General features: G+C 43.1%; 1 long non-coding RNA gene across 1 annotated transcript; it reads left to right on the forward strand.

Moving 5' to 3' along the window:
* The first annotated feature begins 682 nt into the window (after nt 1-682).
* On the forward strand, nt 683-4,064 carry LOC310710642. Its single transcript, XR_014528168.1, has 3 exons — nt 683-855; nt 2,481-2,590; nt 3,807-4,064. It is a non-coding gene; the product is annotated as an uncharacterized lncRNA (long non-coding RNA).
* The last annotated feature ends 7,685 nt before the right edge of the window (nt 4,065-11,749 follow it).

Genomic DNA, 11,749 nt, shown 5'->3' on the forward strand with positions numbered 1-11,749 from the left:
GTGCGTATAATTGGGTGTTGGGACTAGGGAGCAGAGAGAGATGTTTGCCCTATGCTGTGTGTGAGGATTGGCTTCTGTTGCTGCTGAGGAGTCACGGAATATAACTTCTCTGATGGCAGGGCGAAAAGGTCAGAAGTGGAATAGCAGAGGAAAGGTAAAAGAAGCAGAGGACTTGAAAAAGAGAAGTACGTTGTTCAATGGGCGCCCACAAGATTTATAAAAAGCAGGTGCTGTTTGCAAGCAAAGGGAGCTTTGAAAACTGGGATAGTCTGAATTATAGAGCCAAGAGGAGAAATAAGTGTTGAGTGTAAAGTAGGAGACTGCATTTCACTTATTCAATTATTCAATTAATCACAGCTTTAGCTGCAAGTCGTTAGCTGGATATTTATGATCTAGCCCTGGTGCTGAAGGATTATATATTATTTAAGGCAGATTTGGGGCTGGTCAAAAGCAGCGTGTTCATTATTCACATCCAGCAAATGATGGCTTGCACCACACTGTTTTCTCACAAATTCGTGCCTGTATTACTCCCAGCAGAGGTGTGAGACTTCTTCAAGCAACAGCAAATGAGAGTATTTTGCTCAGAAGGAAGAAGAAGCCGATGTTGCCATTATGGGGTTGGTTGGTGGGTGGGTGGGGAGGGGAAGAAAAGGGATGAACCAGGAGTGCAGCAATACAAAATCCTGATTCTCTGCCCCACACAACTGGAAACCTGTCTCATTTTATTCTCCCCCGGGGTACTACAGGACCCAGGGAGCAGCTGGCCTGAGCTGCTTTCAAATATTCTGGCAAGATAGTAAGAATGAGCAGATGGCCTTACACACTCTTTCCACGCCTGACCTCAAATATGACTTAGTGAGTTCTCTATAATTCATGTCCTTAACTGTTTTCCTTCAAACATTAAGATTTTCCTCTCTTTTCATTAAAACACACGCTGTGGCCATACACCCTTATCCTAACCGCGTTTATTCAGGACTACATCTCAGTTTGATTCCAGTGGGATTTACTCTCAGGTAAGTATGCCTGGGATTGTAGCCTTTGTAGCATAAAAGTCTAACCCCCAAACAAAACAAAAAACCAGCCTTTGTGCTCAGCTCTTCTAAAGCCTGATGCCTCACTGTTAAGGCTTAACTGTGCTCTTTGGTATTGTTGCTATGGTAACCCAACAGTTTATCCCTCACTTCCAAATATATTCTCACAGTTCTTGTTAAACACTCCCCCCTCCCTTGCAATTCTCTATTGGAATCCAATTATCTTGCATTAATTCTAAATCAAATTCAGAGCAGCACAAACACCCATAACACGTGTGTAAATGATTATTTTTATAATACTGTTAGCGCCACATGCACATATATATTCTGTGCCTTTGAACACGCAAGAAAGAAGCTGTTTTCTGGTAAGAACCTGATACCAGGCTGTTTTGTTTTTGGCTTAGCTGGGTAAAATGCAATACCGCTGAAAGCTGCTGGCCTTGCAGACTCGAATTCCCAGCATCTCTTTCAATCCATAAAACAGGCACGCCAGTGGAATTCCTCCCCTGTACGACTTTGACAAAGTACACGTTCGGGATCCTGCCTTAAGGGGGGGGGGGTCAGTCTCCGCAGTATATTTTCTAGCGCTCCCATCAGACAGGATAGTTTGAATTTGCTATCATAAAATGAAGAAATGTCACTTATTGGCAGTTAAATATTAAGCAGGGTAAAAACAAAACACAAACACCTGAAACGAAAAGGAACTGTACCAAAACTAAAACAAGTAAACAAGCAAAAACCTGATTTGACAAGGCATTGCCATCAGAGAGCTCCACTCTGCGCTTGGAAGGATTTAAGCAACAAAGCTCTTGGCATAGAGGGGACATCTGTATATGAATTTGTAGTGGTACTTTATGGAACTGTCTGATCAATAGGAATATATGGGTGCAAGTGGTTCACTGACCTCGGCCTACAGGAGTAGTCGGTGTCCTGGTGCTGAGCAGCCAATTTTGATCAGAAGTCCACAATTGGCCCCCCACATACTACCCCTATGTGACCGATCCTCTCCCTCGACCGTATAGGAGCACATCTGAAAGCTCTGCCATTCTGAGACCTACCATATATTTTTATGTTGTACAAGAGGTACACATATGGGACAGTGTTTTGGCTGGTTGACATCTGATGACCTTTTAAATGTGTTATGGCATTATTTGTTTGTTTTTATCATATATTTTGTCTTTTTTATATTTGTGAACCGCTCTGAGATCTATAGGTATAGGGCAGTATATAAATTAAACCAACCAACAAACTTTATACATGTTTGTTAACATCTACCCGTGCCACAGTTAAGAAGCCAACATGTAAAATAATAAAAAGTGTATGTATCCTTATGTCCTTGCCCTGTCCTTGCCCTGAAACCCAATGCCCATTCCTATTTCCAGGCATGGCATTGAGATAGTTTTACTGACAAAGCCCCATTCAGCTGAGTTTTGTGTTTCGGATCTTCAGATGGAGTGAAGAGAAGCTTTGCTCCAGAGATTCTATGTTGCCTCTTTGGACAGGAAGGCAGCAAGAAGGAACTTTGACCACAAACCTATGTCTGCATCTGATATCACCAGGTAAGATGCAACTTACCTGCCTGTTACATCAGGTGCGCTTCACTTTTATGTTCTTTATGCTAAAAAAAAGAGAGAGAGGTCCTTTTGGCCAATTAAAAGGTTGCATTCTGCTCAGGCACCACTAGAAGGCATACACTGAATTGGGTACAGAACTTCAAATGACCCTGCCCACAGCACCTGTATCATGCTCATTGGTGTGAATGGAAGATAGTGGGATCTACACACAGAACAGAGAATATGTGATGCTCACAAACCTGTGAAAAGTCCATTTCAAATTTTATTTGTAGCTTACAGCAGAAGAGCAATGGTTGGGTAGCACCAGGAGCCACCTGACAAGCTGTCAGGTGGGGAAAAAACATTGGAAATATATCTAAGGCTCCTTAAATGTTGTTATAGGACTAAATATACTAAGGTACTGATTTAACATGGAAAAAGAGTTCAAAGAGCTAGACAGCTGGAAACAGTAGCAAGGTAATGATGACCTTTTGGGTTTAGTTTTCCCAGCTAATGTTTCCTTCACAGCTAAAAACTGAGGACAGAATAGCAACGGAGGAGAATCTATGCATGGAATCAATACAAGATTCTAGAGAACAAGAGATAAACAGAGAGCTGAGCTCCAGGCCACAGATGAGACCCATTAAGTATGACAGACAGCAGTGCATGGATAAATGAGTGCTTTTAACACACACACACACACACACACACACACACACACACACGTGCACGCACACACAATACACTGAAGGAACTTCCCCAGAGATTACACATTCCTTCACGAACTGAAAAGCATTCTGCTAAAAATGATCATTCCAACAGCCTCTGCTGGGTTGCGGGGGTGGGATTTGTTACAACAATGTCAAAAATGGGGAGTGGGATACACCTGAATGGCCAAAAAAGTCTCAGGTCCCAATGCAAACAAATAATAAATTGTGAATATATCATCTTCTTTAAATTATAAGAAAGGAATGCACCTAAAAGCAAATATGAAATCTGATTTCACATAAAATTATATCTGATACCATCATATCTAATGACACACAATTGTGTCAAATGATAGGTAAGGAAAGGGTGAACAGGGGCAAGAACAACTTAGTATAGTTTGGCTGTGTGTGTTGAGATGTTTTGGCAATGCTGTAACAAGTGGGCTACATAGCAGCAATTGTCTTCTATTTGTTGTTTTGTTGTTTTATTAATTTATTGGATTATCTAATTCCAGAAAGCTGGATTTTTGTACATTTCCATCCCATGTGGAGATATGTACTGGGTATGGTACAGCCCCTCCAGCAAGGTGGTGAGGTGCCAGGATGGATCATTGCCCGCTTGTAATTGCCACACCATTTCTCTTAATCCAACCGACCCCAAGGCCTGCTGTCATCCAGTCAGAATGTAAGTGGGCATTTGCAGCAAGGACATAACAAGGAACTGCAAGCAGCCAGAAGAGCAGCAGCACAGGAAGGCCATTTTAGTTGGATGTTCTGGGAACTATGCTGCAGAGAAAAGCAGAGCCCTCAGGGTATCCTGGCACCCACAGGCCCCATGCTGGTAGTGCCAGGATTAAAGTCCCTCCATTTCCATGCTGATTGAAATTGTGCCTTAGATGGATGTGCCTATTCAAATTCTGTACCTGTCTGCATTACTGTTTCAGGAATGTCTTCATTTCTATGCTAACTGAAGTTGCTTTTGGTGGATGTGCACCAGCAAGAATATATTCCAGTTTGAATACGGAGGTCTGGTTGGAAGAAAAGTAGACCCCATTGGGACAGAGCTTCTCCGAGATTCGATGTTCACGATAAAGGACTACCAACAAAACCGGCAGAGAGGGACTGAAAGAGATTTGAGGGCCTTGGACGTGAGGCATCCGGGCTGAGAGTTGATAGATTGATGGATATTCTTTGGGGATCGAAACCGGGAAAGGGGGGGGGGCGAGAGTTTTTGAACCCAAAGGGTGCATAATTATATGTTGTTTTCTGTTATTTTGGTTTGTAAATAATATAAAAATTGGGAAATTTGTGGAAGGGAAATTGGGTCGACCTTAGAAAAGTATGTAAAGGATGTGTATTTTGGTTTAATTGAGGTTTACAAGTCAAATTTGGTTAATTAAGAAGAATTAAGTAAAATATTAATAAGGTAAAAGTTAGAGATAAGAACTTGCTGAGTTAACTATTGGAGTTGGGATGCAGGAGGGGGAGGTGTGGGGAAGTCAGGGAAAGTGGTTAAGAAATTAGGGATTTGAAATTATATGTGTTTGTCTTTGTGTTTGTATGTCTGTGTTGTGTATTGTCTGTGTTTGTGTAAATTGTGAAAACCCAATAATTTTTTTTTTTTTAAAAGAATATATTCCAGTCTCCATGACAGTTTTAGGACTTGGGAACCTCTGGTTTGCAAGGAAGCTAAGAGCCCTGTATAGCAGACCCGCCAGGGATAGTCCCAGATTTATAGAGTCTGGCCTGGTTTTTTATATGATCCTGTAATGTCTTGCTTTTCCTCTCTATTTTCATCAGAGAAATATTGGAGGGAGACAAAAATATCTATAATTTTTTGTCCAGAGACAAAAAAATGATAAGGCCAGTTTTAAAAATCTGACTTACATCCATTCTGACTTGTAACTTTATTTCTCACAAATTCTACTGAGGTTTTAGACACATATTTTTATGATGTAGCCAGCACAGTCTATTTTGGAAAATTCCAGTCCCCTTACCGAAGGCCACATCACCAGTCTGTCTAGTGACAAACATGGAGCCAGAGTCGTCTCCAAGAGCTCTTCTCTGTCCTTTACCAGGCTTGGAACCCTGGGCTGAATAAAAGAGGAGTCCTGATTTAGAATAGTGAGAGGAACAGCACAGTCTTTCTGCTCTCTGACTGATAATGAGCCTGGCACATTCTTCCTTGTGAAAATCAAGAGAGATACATTTTAAACTATTAATGAGAGCAGAAAACAAATCTCTGAAAGAACGGCAAATTCTTTGCATACAGCTTTTAAAGTGATGCTTCAATATCATCGCCACCACATTCTTATGAGTATACACAGTAACAGCTGGTTGGATGTCCACACAAAGAGAAGCAGAAATTGGCTTCTGGCTCTGTTGCCACTCAATTCTAGCAGACTTTTTGAAGTCCCTTCCACCCAGGCTGAACGAATGGCTGGAAACTTCAGGGAGCAGCTTAAAGAGTCTCTGAAAATTTGCAGCTTCTTGAGTTTACTGGTAGTTCATCAGAAGGGACTTTTCAGCTCACGGACATGAATGCTGGGCATTGTGTAGGGGTTTTTTTTTTAAAAAAAATTGCAGCAACTTTAATTTTCACTTTGAATCAGGTCACTGCACCGTGGTGCAAGTAGACACTACTTAACACTGTCCAAGCTTACTAAAGGCAGATGTATATACTAAAATAGCTGACGGCTATGATGATTCATAGAAGTAAGCCCCCATTGAAGTCAAGGGGGCTACTTCAACAAAATGTAATGCAGTGTAATAATGTCAAGGTAAAAACCTGGTAAAAGGTAAAAACTAAGGTAAAAACTGTTAAGTTGTGGGTTGACATAGCAGACGACACAGCGATTTCTCCAAAGCAGCTCTTTATTTTGTAAGCTGGAACAGAACTAAACTGAGAAGCTCAGTCAGCCTGCTTATATAGAGCTCCAGAACAATGTAACTGTTGCCATTTTCTAAAACTACCCAATCACTGAATGTCACTTTTCGATCCTTCATTTGCATACAAAACTATCCAATCACTGAACGTCACTTTTCGATCCTTCATTTGCATAACTATCTAAAGTATCCCCCTGCTGGCCCAGGGTGAGAACTTCAGTACATAACAAAAACCATATTATTGATGGCAACTATGACCGGGAAAAACTGTCTGCGGAGTGGACAAACGCCAGCTCCCTCAGCCTGTAAAGCAAGTTGAGCACCGCAACCCCACAACCCCAGAGTCGTTAGTGACTGGACTTAACTGTCAGGGGTCCCTTTACCTTTACTTTTACCAAAAGCAGAGCCATTTGAGGACCTAGAAAAGGTCAGGTATATTTCCAATGTCCCTCAGTAGGTGGTGTTTGGATTTGATATCCCGCCTTTCACTCCCTTTAAGGAGTCTCAGAGCGGCTAACATTCTCCTTTCCCTTCCTCCCCCACAACAAACACTCTGTGAGGTGAGTGGGGCTAAGAGACTTCAGAGAAGTGTGACTAGCCCATGGTCACCCAGCAGCTGCATGTGGAGGAGCGGAGACGCGAACCCGGTTCACCAGATTACGAGTCTACCGCTCTTAACCACTACACCACACTGGCTCTCCAGTAGGTTGTGGACTGGAGGTTTTTAAGCAGAGGTTGGATGGCCATCTGTCATGGATGCTTTAGCTGAGATTCCTGCATTGAAGGGGGTTGGACTAGAGGTTGGGGTCCCTTTTGACTCGACAATTCTATGATTCTATCTGACCACCATAGTTTAAATTCAGCCTCCATTGCTTCATTTGTTATTTCCTTAAGTTTGTCTCTTCCTTTCCTCTCCAGCGCAAGTTCCTGAAGTAGCTGAGACTCAGAACGCCCTGGCCTTTCAAAGCAGTAACTGAAATAATTGGTTACATAAAGTGAATTAAGTCACAGCTGACTAGTGAAGAGTTCAACTTACAGAAGAGGAACTTCAACAGACAGAATGGGGCCACTGTATGACCTGAACAGAGAGTGCAGCCTGTAGGACTGGGATGCTTTCAGCACTACCAACAGAGCACTAAAACACCAACTCATAAGTATCGCTACCTTCAGTGTGCAAAAGTATCTCACACTACTTTTGCAGCCTGAACCTAGGCATGTGGTGCAACAAACAGATTACAACAGGGAACAGTTCCATTACTTTTCGTTACAGCCCTATAAAAGGCCTGCAGGGGGTGGAAAGGGCTAAAATTGGGGTGGAGGAGTCAGCATGTGCCATTTGCAAGATCTCATTAAGGGCCTTTGAGCATTACATTCATTTGCATGGGATTGCAGCCTTGATTATTCTGGACTGAGTCTCTCAACACCAAGGGGTTATTCTCATTGTAACTCCACGGGCAGGTGGATGGACTTCTCTGTAAAAGCAAAAGCAAAATTAAGTCCAGATCTAAGAAGGGTCCAATGCCATTGGTATGTTACATACTTACGGATCTTCCCAAATGGTCCTTGCACCAACTGAAATAAACGCTGGATTGCAGCAATTTAATTTTATGACTTTTTGCTGCCAAACATACGGCAAGGAGTAACACCAGTATCCTGTGACAATCACTAATTAGAAGGCGCGTTCATTTTAAAATGGTTGTGCACGCTGGCATATGCTAAAAACAAATCTTGCTGAGAATAGCTAACAATTAGTTGTGTTTCTGACAGCATCTATGAAATACATGGCCTGGCTGGCCTGGCTGATCCACTGGAATCCCTTCCATATCTAGTTCTGTGACTAGGGCCCTCATTGTGAATTATTCTGAGACAAGACCCCTTAAGGCCTGGCCATAGACAATGGATAGCCTAGGACAGGGTGGTCCGGGCTCTCAGACTAAGTGGACTGCAAGAGTACTTCAACACAGAACCCACAGGCCACACGCTGAATTTCCATATCATTCACTAAATTGTTTGCAATATAGTTAATATTATTTAATACACAAAGTTAATATAGTTAATTAAATATATATGATGAAATACACCATTAATGGAATTAATACATTTATTTACTAAACAAATCAAATACACAAACTCAGGTGAGTCCCAGATAGACAGATAGATAGATAGATAGATAGATAGATAGATAGATAGATAGCATAGATAGATAGATAGCATGGAAATGTGGGAGAACCTGGGGCCACGGTGTGTGTGAGAGAATCTGACCCCTGAAATCCCATCCAGGGAAGATCCAAGTGCACAGAACAGGAGTCAAATCAATCGGCCCTCAAACAATCCTCGTCACATCCCATCCTTCCCATGCAGCTGCAGTCCAGACTATCCCTCTTCTTGTACATCCTGGAGGGGATGGAGGGAAGAGGCAGAAAGTCACAGATCCAAGGTCCCCTTTCCTTATCTGTGTGTGTGTTTTGGATGTGAGAGATGTTAGAGGTGGAGGAAATAATAATGCACAACACCCAGCTTTATATGTCTTCTTTGAGACTCCAACCACTTTTGGGTAAAGGTAAAGGGACGCCTGACCATTAGGTCCAGTCGTGACCGACTCTGGGGTTGCCAGGTGTACAGCTGGTGTACAGCTTCCGGGTCATGTGGCCAGCATGACTAAACCACTTCTGGCGAACCAGAGCAGCGCATGGAAACGCCGTTTACCTTCCCGCCGGAGTGGTACCTACTTTGATGTGCTTTCGAACTGCTAGGTTGGCAGGAAGTGGGACCGAGCAATGGGAGCTCACCCCATTGTGGGGATTCAAACCACTGGCCTTCTGATCGGCAAGTCCTAGGCTCTGTGGTTTAACCCACAGCGCCACCCAGGTCCCACTTTTGGGTAGGGAGGTGCAATAGTAACATTGCCAGCAGGGTGTTCTAGGGCTATGATTTTTACAACAAATCACAGCGTATAGCTTTTCATTTGTACTGTTGCTGCATCACAGCACCATTAAAATCTCATGCATTTTTTCCCTGAAAGGACTTTGGCAAAATGACCCTGTTTGCTCCCAGCAGAGGTATTTCTATCTGACAGCTTTCAAAGATATTTTGACTTGCCCCATCAACTCCAGGCTTTCTAAAGCATTCAGCAACCCCACCCCTCCATTCCCATTTGCCATCACTCACACAGTACTTCTCTTCCCTGTGGCAAGTGCACAGCCAAGACTCTTAAGGAAACACAATGAATAGGAAAAGGCTTCTTTCTTATTGCCAATTGCTCCCCTATTGACTCCCATGCCTAAAGGCAGCTTCTTCTCCTCCACTAGCTCTTTTGTAGCAGCCAGGAAGGCAGTCTACGCAGCTCTTCATGTTCTAAACATTTGCTTTGTGTTGTTGTTTTTTATGTACCAAGGAGAAGACGTGGAAGCATCTGGAACCAGAAGGCAGAAGTCAACTGTCTACAAAGCTGCCGTTCATGACTCTGATTTCTTTGGGATAGACCCACACCCTACTTACAAGCCAATAAAAGCCTCACAGGTCAACTAGAAGCTCCATGAAGACACAGACCTTGGAACTTTTAGGCCATCCTATGCACTGAAGAGATACTAAAATAAAATTTAAAAATCCAACTTTCTACTACCTTGAAATCTGGAGCCAGGCTCTTATTCGAGGCTCAAAGAAATCCCACAGTTATGGGTCTCTGTTCAGATAATGAGTCTTGATCCAGTCTTTTCTAACAATGATGAATTACCTTGCTTCATATATTACATGGGTAGGGAAACTAAGGCCCGTGGGCCTGATGCGGCCCAATCACCTTCTAAATCTAGCCCACGGACGGTCCAGGAATCAGCGTGTTTTTACATGAGTAAAATGTGTCCTTTTATTTAAAATGCATATCTGGGTTATTTGTGGGGCATAGGAATTCGTTCATATTTTTTTCAAAATATAGTCCGGCCCACCACAAGGTCTGAGGGACAGTGGACCGGCCCCGTGTTGAAAAAGTTTGCTGACCCCTGATTACCTTGCCATCAAAGTCCAACAGGTGAGATGGGAGACCAAGTGTATTGTGCCAACAATCTCAGATATATTCAAGTGAATACAGTAATGGGGGATTACCAGAATTCCAACATGACTGTATTTTCCATCTGAAAATAGCATTGGGGAAGGAAAACTTAGGGGAAACACTGCACGAAAACAACAACACAGCACCATTTTTCATGGATAAATCAGACAACTTTTAATTCATTTCCAAATACTTGGTGAGATTATTAGCTTCACATACAGCAATATCACACCAGGATCAACTGAGCCACTCTGTTCTTGACAATACTGTTACTTCATTTGTCACAAAATAAACACTGTACGGTAAAAACCTACGCTCCTGAGTATACCTTGGTTGGGCTGATATTAAATAATTCCACATTTACTCTAGAAACAGAGGAAGTTGTCTTATACTGAGGCTGGATCTAGACATGTCAAAGAAGCGATTCAGTTAAACGCGTTGCAAACTCATACAGGGGAATCTGGGAGGGAAAGATGGGACTCCACAGTGCCATCTGGTGTCACAGGGTTATATAACACTTTTCCTTTACCAGTTTAGCTGAATCCAGAGTCAGCTTTCATCCACCTTACTCAGTAGATGGCAGCGAATCTCCAGGCAGCCCTACTTGGACCTCTACTGGGGAAAACATGTGCTATACCATGGGCAGGCAAACTAAGGCTTGTGGGCCTGATACGGCCCAATCGCCTTCTAAATTCGGCCCGCGGACAGTCCGGGAGTCAGCATGTTTTTACATGAGTAGAATGTGTCCTTTTATTTAAAATGCATCTCTGGGTTATTTGTGGGGCATAGGAATTTGTTCATTCCCCCCTCTCCAAAATATAGTCCAGCCCCCCACAAGGTCTGAGGGACAGTGGACTGGCCCCTTGCTGAAAAGGTTTGCTGACCCCTGTGCTATACCATAGAGCCATGACTCTTTATTCCCCTCACTCTTAGATGCTATAAATGATTTGCCCATGCCCCCCATTCCAGATGTTAAAACTGAAAATGAATGCATGTCTTTTCATAAGCACCACAATTCAGGAGACGGTTGCATCACTTGGTTTCCTTTGCCATGAGGCAATAAGCCAAAGGAAAGTGGAATCAACACAGTGAAACTGTTGCAGAACCTAGGTTCCCGAATAGAGGTGTGTGCGTGCGTGCGCATGTCATTCATGTAATCTGAAAACTAAACCAGACCAAACAAAGAATGTCTCAAATATTAATGGTCCAGGTTAGATTTCAGGACCATGTGTGGTGTAGGGAGCCAGTGTGGTGTAGTGGTTAAGAGCGGTGGATTCGTAATCTGGTGAACCGGGTTCGCGTCTCCGCTCCTCCACATGCAGCTGCTGGGTGACCTTGGGCTAGTCACACGTCTCTGAAGTCTCTCAGCCGCACTCACCTCACAGAGTGTTTGTTGTGGGGGAGGAAGGGAAAGGAGAATGTTAGCCGCTTTGAGACTCCTACGGGTAGTGATAAAGCGAGATATCAAATCCAAACTCCTCCTCCTCCTTCACTTTATATGCAGCAACTCCCACCTTCACTTCCTTG

This window comes from Podarcis liolepis, assembly GCF_965112155.1.
Source record: "Podarcis liolepis genome assembly, chromosome: 1".
NCBI classification, from domain to species: domain Eukaryota; kingdom Metazoa; phylum Chordata; class Lepidosauria; order Squamata; family Lacertidae; genus Podarcis; species Podarcis liolepis.